Source organism: Telmatherina bonti (genome assembly GCF_933228915.1).
Source record: "Telmatherina bonti genome assembly, chromosome: 7".
NCBI classification, from domain to species: domain Eukaryota; kingdom Metazoa; phylum Chordata; class Actinopteri; order Atheriniformes; family Telmatherinidae; genus Telmatherina; species Telmatherina bonti.
The window spans coordinates 8,009,868-8,020,329 of record NC_136625.1 but is presented as its reverse complement, the minus strand read 5'-3'; positions in this window follow the sequence as shown (position 1 = coordinate 8,020,329).

Genomic DNA, 10,462 nt, shown 5'->3' with positions numbered 1-10,462 from the left:
TTTGTTGTGGGAACAAACAGCAGCAGTGATACTTTCTTTGAAGCTTACGGTTCAAAACATATCAGTACACATCACATGATTGTTAAGTCACCATCATTAAAACCCCCTTCACACACACACACACACACACACACACACACACACACACACACACACACACACACACACACACACACACACACACACACTCACAGTGTAAATAAACAAACTGCCTGAATGACTCATGATGATGGGAACATTTATTGTTAGATCAACACCTTTAACTCCTGACTTTGTGTAAAGGGTCTTTAAAGCTCATAACTACAGAGTACTTGAGTTTATTTTTTTATTTTGAAGCTGATGTTGCCTTTATTATAATTAATAGTTTCTCTATTTACAGTTTAGCTGCCTGCTTTGCTGCTCGGTAAATAGTTATGGAAACAAACTGGTCTGAACATCTCTATCTTAGTTTGGGTTTTTAGTGACAAAATAAAGCTTTTGTCTCATTTCTGCTTCAACTTCGGACCATTTCACTGTTGCTACTATATTATTTACCACATCTCAAACATTTGTTTTGAAACATTAATAATGTTCAAAAGAAAATAAAAAACAAAGAAACATTTTTTCCTTTTCCTACTATGAAGGACTAAACAACATCATTTTTATGAAAACTTTGGGAAATTAAGACAGCAAGAAGAACTTTAAATTGGAAAGACAATCTTTGAAAAGAGCAAAAATTGTAAAGGAAAATAAAAAATGTTAATCACATTTATAATACAATAACTATATGATTGTTAGAGTGAGATTCAGTTTATTGTCACATTCAGCTGGCGAGCTGTCCAGGGTGTAAGACTGCTGGGATAGGCTCCGGCTTCCCCGCGACCTTTGATCGGACTAAGCGGTCAGGATAATGAATTAATGAATGAATGAATTCAGAGTTGATTAACATCACTATGGTGTAATATAAAGCTTACAGTGTGTTCAGACCAAATGCATTTTGAGCATCAAGAGCGTTAACTTTACATGTAAAGTCTATGTAGAGGCACATCAAGAAGGCGTCGAGCTTTTTCGTGGCGCGTTTTCAGCATTTGGAGCATCACGCACTGAAAATGGAAAAAGTTTTATAATATATAAGTTTGACTTATTTAGACTTTTCACAAGATTTCTCAAGTTTAGCTGGTTGTATATTACAGAGGATATTTGGTAGATTTTTAGTTTTTTAACTAAAGATCCAAAACTTATTTTTAATTTAATTTAATTTAATTTAATTTAAGATTTATTTATTTCTTTATTTATTTAGTTAGTTAGTTAGTTAGTTAGTTAATGAGATCACAAATGTGTCATGATTTGGGTTTTTCGGTGCTTTGTTTTTGGGCTTCCTGTTTTATTTTGTAGTTTTTCCTGTTATTGAGTTCACCTGGGTTCATTTAGTTAATTCTTTTCACCTGTGTCTCGTTTTGTTCTGTGTATTTATACTCCTCAGTTTTCATTCCCTGTTTGCTGGATCATTTGGTTGTAGTTAGTCCCTTGAGTGTCCTTTGTTGCGTGCCTTTGTAAAATAAAGCCACTAGCATCTACATCCCTGTTCCCCTCATCTCTGCGTTTGGGTCCACATCTCCGCTGCCACCATAACAGAATGATCCAGCCAAACGAGGACCCAGCGGAGATGATCACGCTGTTCGAATTTTTTCGAACAGCGTGCCTCGGGACCTACGAGCCTCTGGACCTGGACCCTTACCGGACCTCATCCAGGAGAAACAGGTGCAGACGGCATAAACGACTGGCTTGCCCGGTGGAGAGCCCGGGCCAGTCCCCTTTTCTGGGAACTAGGCTCGCGCTCCGCCCATCCGGACCACTACCACCGCCAGCGCCCAGGTCCACGTCTCCGGCGCTGCAGGCTCCCACGCCAGCGCCCGGGTCCACGTCTCCGGCGCTGCAGGCTACCACGCCAGTGCCCAGGTCCACGTCTCCGGCGCTGCAGGCTCCCACGCCAGCGCCCAGGTCCACGTCTCCGGCGCTGCAGGCTCCCGCGCCGGCACCCAGAACCCGTCCGGCGCTGCAGGCTCCCACGCCAGCGCCCAGAGCTCGTCCACATTCCTTGCTCCATATTCCCGAGGGGGTCCCGGGACGGGACGCTCCTCCCTTGCTTCATGTTCCCGAGGGGGTCCCAGGACGGGACGCTCCTCCCTTGCTCCATGTTCCCGAGGGGGTCCCAGGACGGGACGCTCCTCCCTTGCTCCATGTTCCCGAGGGGGTCCCAGGACGGGACGCTCCTCCCTTGCTCCATGTTCCCGTGGGGGTCCCAGGACGGGACGCTCCTTCCTTGCTCCATGTTCCCGAGGGGGTCCCAGGTTGGGACGCTCCTCCTCTGTCCCCAGTTCCCGAGGGGGTCCCAGGACGGGACGCTCCTCCTCTGTCCCCAGTTCCCGAGGGGGTCCCAGGACGGGACGCTCCTCCCTTGCTCCATGTTCCCGAGGGGGTCCCAGGACGGGACGCTCCTCCCTTGCTCCATGTTCCCGAGGGGGTCCCAGGTTGGGACGCTCCCCCTCTGTCCCGAGTTCCCGAGGGGGTCCCAGGTTGGGACGCTCCTCCTCTGTCCCCAGTTCCCGAGGGGGTCCCAGGTTGGGACGCTCCTCCTCTGTCCCCAGTTCCCGAGGGGGTCCCAGGTTGGGATTCTCCCCCACCGGCCCCAGCACCAGCCCCGGTGTCCGGCGAGGAGGTCGCTCCTTCTCCTCCGTCTCCAGTGTCCGGCGAGGAGGTCGCTCCTTCTCCCCCGTCTCCAGTGTCCGGCGAGGAGGTCGCTCCTTCTCCTCCGTCTCCAGTGTCCGGCGAGGAGGTCGCTCCTTCTCCCCCGTCTCCAGTGTCCGGCGAGGAGGTCGCTCCTTCTCCCCCGTCTCCAGTGTCCGGCGAGGAGGTCGCTCCTTCTCCTCCGTCTCCAGTGTCCGGCGAGGAGGTCGCTCCTTCTCCCCCGTCTCCAGTGTCCGGCGAGGAGGTCGCTCCTTCTCCCCCGTCTCCAGTGTCCGGCGAGGAGGTCGCTCCTTCTCCCCCGTCTCCAGTGTCCGGCGAGGAGGTCGCTCCTTCTCCCCCGTCTCCAGTGTCCGGCGAGGAGGTCGCTCCTTCTCCCCCGTCTCCAGTGTCCGGCGAGGAGGTCGCTCCTTCTCCCCCGTCTCCAGTGTCCGGCGAGGAGGTCGCTCCTTCTCCCCCGTCTCCAGTGTCCGGCGAGGAGGTCGCTCCTTCTCCCCCGTCTCCGGCGAGGAGGTCGCTCCTTCTCCCCCGTCTCCGGCGAGGAGGTCGCTCCTTCTCCCCCGTCTCCAGTGTCCGGCGAGGAGGTCGCTCCTTCTCCTCCGTCTCCAGTGTCCGGCGAGGAGGTCGCTCCTTCTCCCCCGTCTCCAGTGTCCGGCGAGGAGGTCGCTCCTTCTCCCCCGTCTCCAGTGTCCGGCGAGGAGGTCGCTCCTTCTCCCCCGTCTCCAGTGTCCGGCGAGGAGGTCGCTCCTTCTCCCCCGTCTCCAGTGTCCGGCGAGGAGGTCGCTCCTTCTCCCCCGTCTCCAGTGTCCGGCGAGGAGGTCGCTCCTTCTCCGCGTTTGGGTCCACATCTCCGCTGCCACCATAACAAAATGTCTTTTTCAAGGTTGTTTCAGTCAATAAAAGCAGCACAAATAAAACAACAGATAATCATAATTAAAATAAAAATATAGTTACAATCACAACTCCTGACAAATAAGGGGAAGACTTTCCACTCTTGGCCCCTTAAATGACCTGGTTTAACCAGCACAGTACTACCTGAGTTCTGCTGCTGACCATGTCCATCCCTTTATGCACCATGACACAAAGCTCACATCATGTCCACCATGACAACGAGTTCACTGTCCTCACATCAAGCATCCATCCACACATCATGGATGTGCAGCTGACATATCTGCAGCAACTGTGTGATGCTTCATGTCGATTTGGAGCAAAATCCCTGAGGAATGTTTCCAACATGTTGAATTTATCACACCAAGATTTCAGGCAGGAAAACAGTGGTACCTGGTACACGGTGGACCTAAACTGCCTGGCGATTATATGTATGTTAAAATGAGCTTGTAGAGCCTTTTTGCACACTCTGCTGGTCAGACACAGTTTTTACCGTCTGATAAACCAGATTCAGACATTAAATTCCTGTTTTACGACCAAATAATTTTCTCTTTAATGATTCAGCATCTTCCATGTTAGTTTTTCTACAATCTGTAAAACTTTGACTTCAACAGGTGATATTGTTGTATGTCACCTTTCTCTGCTGCCACAGTCAACAAAGCAGCTGAGCCCCAGTTGAGCTGTCAACACATTGTGTGTTTTCATTTGCACACACACACACACACACACACACACACACACACACGCTGGCTTAGACTCCTCAGCTGTCAGCTGGCATTTTGGGTCAGCCTCTAATCTGCTACAAGCCTTTAGCCAAGATTTGCTCTAAACCTGATGTACAATCACCCACAATACGCCGCTGACAGACAACCGCAGGTGGCAGCAAGACAATCCCACCATCTCCATGACAACGGAATACATCTACTCATTAAAAGTGAACTTCAGAAAGTGCCACTTTAGACCGTTGTTTATCCACCTTAACGTCTTGCACCAGTGAAACAACCACACTGAACATGTTTCCTCATGTCTCTTCATATGTAAAGTCCCGTGTGAGTCGTCCCTGACCCAAACTCCCCTGAAGGTCCATTATATAACTGAAAGGTGTTGCATCCAGCCTGGCGCCCACAAATCCCTGTCACCTCTGCAGAATCCCACCAATCCTTCAAAGCCGGCGGTGGCATCAAGTAACAGACAGCCCTCCCCTCCCTTCAGCCCCAACAAACACACAATCTCTTTCCAAATGGGGTCAGGAGTGTGAAGCAGCTCGCTGATGTGACTCCCCCCAAAGCAAAGAGCCAGATGGGTAAAAACTCAGAGGCATCGGGGGTGCAAAGGTACCTGCAAGGAGAATCTAAATGTCTCACAGCCACACAAACACGCCTGTGTTTTTATATGAATGAAATAATTTAATACTGAGGTTATGAACGTGGTGCCCATTAATGACAAGAGGGGGGGGCGTTTACATCAGTGACATCTTTATGACTCATCTGTTTGAATGAAGCACTTTGAAGAAATTATTACACTATTTTTAGTCAAACAAAAAAACCTTCATGTAATAGATTTTTTTCTTTAACCATTCGCTCCAATCAAGGCTCGCAGGGAGGCCGGAGCCCATCCCAGTAACCAGCAGGCCAGAGCCAGGGCACACCCTGGACAAGTCACCAGTCCATCGATGTTTATTTTAAACAAATAAATTTAAAACAAATCAATTTAAATAGGAGAAAAAATAGGATATGAAAACAACATGTCAATTACTGACAGATGAACAGCAGTCTGGTTGATTTGAGTCAACTTTTTGTGCTTCAGAAAGGAAGAAGGAGGAAGTTTGTCACTTGTAGTAACAGAGATAGGCGTGAGTCGACTCACTATTTAATCGATTTATCACGATGTGACACGAGCCGGTTTAATTACGATACGTAAATGTTCAAAAACAATTATTTTTATAATAATTAATTTACAGGAACGCAGCTGGAAAAAGTGGCCGGAATAAATAAGTCGCACATGAAGCCCGGACACTTTATGTGGATGGACCGATCTGTTCTTTTAATGTACGCCAGCAGCAAGCAGTAAATACAGAGAAGGCTGTAGCAAAGCTGTGCAGACTCTTACTGAGCATGAGAAGCACTCATCAGGTTCAAAGGCTACCATGTGGAAACACCGAGGGGCTCGATGGACATTAGAACACCTGGACCAGACTTCATTAGTAATTTGTTTTAAGCCAAAATAAAATGTAGTAGTAATACTATAAACATGGCAGCTGAGATTGGAGGAGAAGAAAATGGCGGATGTTTTTTTTAGCTATTGCTAAACACATTTTTCTTAGATTCCATGAAAAAATGTCAACATAATATGAAAAATATGTTTGATGTGATTTTTGACTTGATTTGATTTTTTGGGTGCCGATTGGATTTAAATTGCGATTATCACAATTCTTCATTATTGCTGATTTTTGTAGATTAAAAACAAACAAACAAAAAAATGTTGAAAACTTTTTTTTTTGCTCTTTTTGCTTTTCTTGATTTCATTTAGTAAAACACAAGCCAGTAGCCAGACCATCATTCGACTGGTTTAATGCCCAGCATCACTTGCAGCCTCATCTGAAACTGATGCTGAATATTGATCAGAGCAACTGAGCAAATAGTTGACGTGTTTCTACAGCAACCAGTTCATTAAGTTTGAAATAACTGACTTACTATAGAGATGTTTAGATAATTCGCTGTAGGTTTCTTTTGTTTATTATCATACAATTTCATTGTTTTTTTGGTTTTTTTTTGCTAAATACATTAGGCGTGTGTGTAGTCTGGCAGGTGTTTCCTCACACCTCCACATTATGAAAGTATAAAGCAACAATACAGTGTAGAGTGTAATTTTTAGTTTAAGTTCATACAATATTGCAACTTATTTTTATATTTTATTTGGTATTATAACTAATATGTGGTTTCCAACAGCACTTATTATTTAATATCTTTCCAAAAATTTTTATTTCTGTGTTGTTTATGACGGGTTTGTTGTTGTACTGTAATATTTTTTACTGTTATCTTACAGTTTGCAACCAGTATTCAAGCCTGAAATCCCAGCTTTCTGTAGCTAAGAGCTAACCGAGCTAACCCGGAGCTAACAGGAGCTAACCAGCTAATGGAGGTAAGCGGTCTAAAGCTAAGTCACGTTGTTAACCAGCTAAAAACTGCGGTTGTTCTATGTTCTTCTGACTTGAAGCAGGACATTGGGTACCTGTCAATCAAAAGGACACGTCCATAAATATGCCAAACTTTGAGATGAAATTACTTTTAAACGGGTGAGTTGAAAAAAATTCACTCCCCCCACAGTTGTCATGAAGGTAAACCTGACCTGTTAAACTGAAAATGGATTTTGTACCAGGCTGTAAACATGTTTATTTCTGCTGTGAAGTTGGTCTTTTTAACATGGGAGTCTATGGGGATTTGCTCTGTTTTGCAGCCCCTAGTGGATGAAGGGGGAACTGCAGTTTTATGCACTTCTGCATAGGCTTCACTTTTTACCGCCGGAGGCTCCGTCCGTCTTTCATATACGGTCTATGGTTTAGAGACTGTGGTGGATGTGTCGGAGAGTTATTTAACTCAGAGAAGGAAGAAGGAGAAGGACAGAGAAGGAAAGAAAAAAGCAAATGTGATCACTTCATCAGTTCATCTTGAGCCAGTCGACTAATCCATTAACCAAACTGGTCGTATCAGTCATGCATCAGAAGTTATTTCACTGATTAGTGTTGATCATGCAGCAGTGTCTGAGAAGTCACATGGTTCAGGCTCAGGGAGCAGATTAGATTAGATGGTCATATGTGTTCAATCAGCTCTGCAGCGCAGCAGGAAAGACTCGGGGTTATGATGTGGATGCTGTCATGTATGATCCCTGTGTGCAGCCACGCGGTGCATTTCCACTTACACCTCGTAGCTCCTCCAGCAGGAGCTGCTTGGAGAGAAAGTCTCTCATAATAACCAGAAAGAAAGATGCTGTTTGAACACAGGAACTTTTGCTTTTGAGGTAAAATGTGCAAGATTAATAAATATCAGCTGATGTCTGATCAGGTGAATTTCCTGGTTGGACTGTTTTCTGAAACGATGCAGGATATTCCAGCAGAGAGGAGTTACGTTTAGCACTTCATCTGCAAGGAAAAGGCTTCGGACAAATTTACATTTTAAACAGAAAAAAATCCAAAATAGACAAAAGAATTTTAATATATTTGCTTTGTAAAGCACAGCTGGAAATACTGAAACTGCTATCATGTTGGGGGGGGGGGGGGGGTGGCTTTTTTATTCGTAGATTAAATAAAATAAAAACAGATCTTGTAGACAGTTATGACCTCCTACAGATGGAGGATTTCCATATGCACTTAGAAAGCATCTTCATTTAGACAAAACAAGACGTAATAAAGAAGACAAGGAGCAGGAAAACAACATGAACAGAAACGTCGCGGGACAGTCGGTGTTGTCTGAGTCTCTACATGTACTGAAAGCTGATTACATGCCCTGCATGGAGACCAGCTGATCAAATGGAAATGATTTCCACGCTTTTTCCTGCAAACACTACGAGGAAGACAACTCTTCTACGTGACGATCTCCAGATCCTGAACCACATCTGCGTCTCCGAATCAGCAACATCTCCCATGAAAACCCAGAAAAGAAGCACAGCGAGTTTTTTTCTCCGGAGATTTTACCCGACAGCCTCTGCTGTACAGGAAAACAAAACACTTTAGTTGGCATGGACTGACAGAAAGAACTGGACTTGCTGTAACGCGAGCTGAAAGATAGCGTCTTGTTGTCTCAGGTTACACTGCTTCAACGAAACAGTCTGAGCTGAGCGCGAGGATGAGCATCTGATCTTCATCACAGCTGTTTAAAAGCGGTCTCAAACTCCAGACCTCGAGGGCTGCGATCCAGAAGGTTTTCATCGTTTCCCTGCTCCAACAGACTGTTTAGGCCATTTGGTTTGATTCAGGTGTGTTGGAGCAGGGAAACAACAAAAACCTGCCCTCATGAACTGGGGTTTGAGACCCCTGGTTTAACAGGAATAAAGCCCAAATTCAGAGACAGTGTGTCCACCATGGCGCGGTAAGAAACGTAATTAATGATGAAATAAATTTATATCGGTACAAAAATCACAGTCAGAAATAAACACGATGGGAAGTTCGTATTGATTACATTTGGACCTGCCTGCATCCTGGTCACTGATCTGCACTTCGCAGATATCTGTTCGGCCCAGATTTGGTCCTGACTGAAAACGTTGAGGAAATCTGATTGTGGTTGCCGGAAGTCAGCCACGTGACCGCCACACGTGGACCACACGGCTTCCCGTACTTGGACCACTTTTGGTTTATAAAATGTGAGTCTTATTCCACGTCCAGGACAGCAACTGGCAACTGGCATCTGGACCACATGTAGCCCACAGGAGACTTCCCATAATCTGGTACCTGGTCCGCCTCTGGCCCACACAACGCCTACCAGTGCCTGAAATAGCCCAAAGTAGCCCGGATTCAACTGCTGTCTGAGCTGTGATGCTGCAGTGGCGATGTTAACGCCGCTGTTCAAAAACCAGGATAAAATGTGTCCTGGCAAGAAGCCAGATGGTTAGAGATGATGTTTAAATGTGCACGACTCGCTGCATGTATTCTCCATGTTCAGCCAAACATCCTCTAAGCTCTGATCTGTAACTCAATTCTCCAACTCTGACTAGCTTTTTTCTTCTTTCTAAAAAGCTCAAAGAGAGTCAGAAGTCTCTCCGGGTGATCACATCGCATCAATTTCAGGTCACATTCATCCAGTTAGACTTTCCTCCATGTGATTTCAGCAGCCTGAAGAGGATCAACGATGGGTTTGTCAGAATGTGGCTTCAGTGGGTCCGATTCAGTCTGTCGACGGCTTGTTGGGTTTTTAATCAAACCCGAAAAAGATTCTTCTCTCAATATGTTCATAAACTAACAATCCCAGGATGTTGTTTCCTACCTTGCTGTCATGCTGCGCCAGACATGAGCACCTGCGAAGAAAAGCAGAACTTTAATACTCGTCGTGGTTGACTGGAGCAAAAGTTAAACCAGAGTTTATACACACACACACACACACACACACACACACACACACACACACATATATATATATATATATATATATATATATATATATATATATATATATATATATATATATATATATATATATATATAATTATATATATATATATATATATATATACATATATATATATATATATATATATATATATATATATATATATATATATATATATGTATATATATATATATATATATATATATATATATATATATATATATATATATATATATATGTATATCTCTGAAGCCTAAATCATTTTTCAATAACAGATAAAAACTCATAAATAGCAAAAAATTAATTTGAAATCTATAATGAAAATAATCATAAATAATATTAGACATAATAAATCAATAGTAACACATATTTTAATGATTACTTAATAAATTTAATAACTGTTTATCATTAATCTTATTTCCAGTCATTTGTTTATGTCTAATATTGAAGCAAATATCATTCCATTTATTTTCTACATTGCTTGTTCTACTTCAGAGTCGTTGGTGAAGGAAACATCATTATTCAATATTTTACTCTAAGAAAGTTTCAATTTTATCCATATTATGAAGTTTTTTGTTCCAGTTCTGAGACAAGAAAAGTAATTTTTGTCAATAAAACAAAGTTCCTATTTGTCAACAAATAACTTTTTAGTACCATTATCAAAAAAAGAAAGAAATAATAGAATCAAGACATGAAACATCATGACAGCTACATAGAGTTATTAAAGGCGTTTCTTACCCCTGGATTTGGAC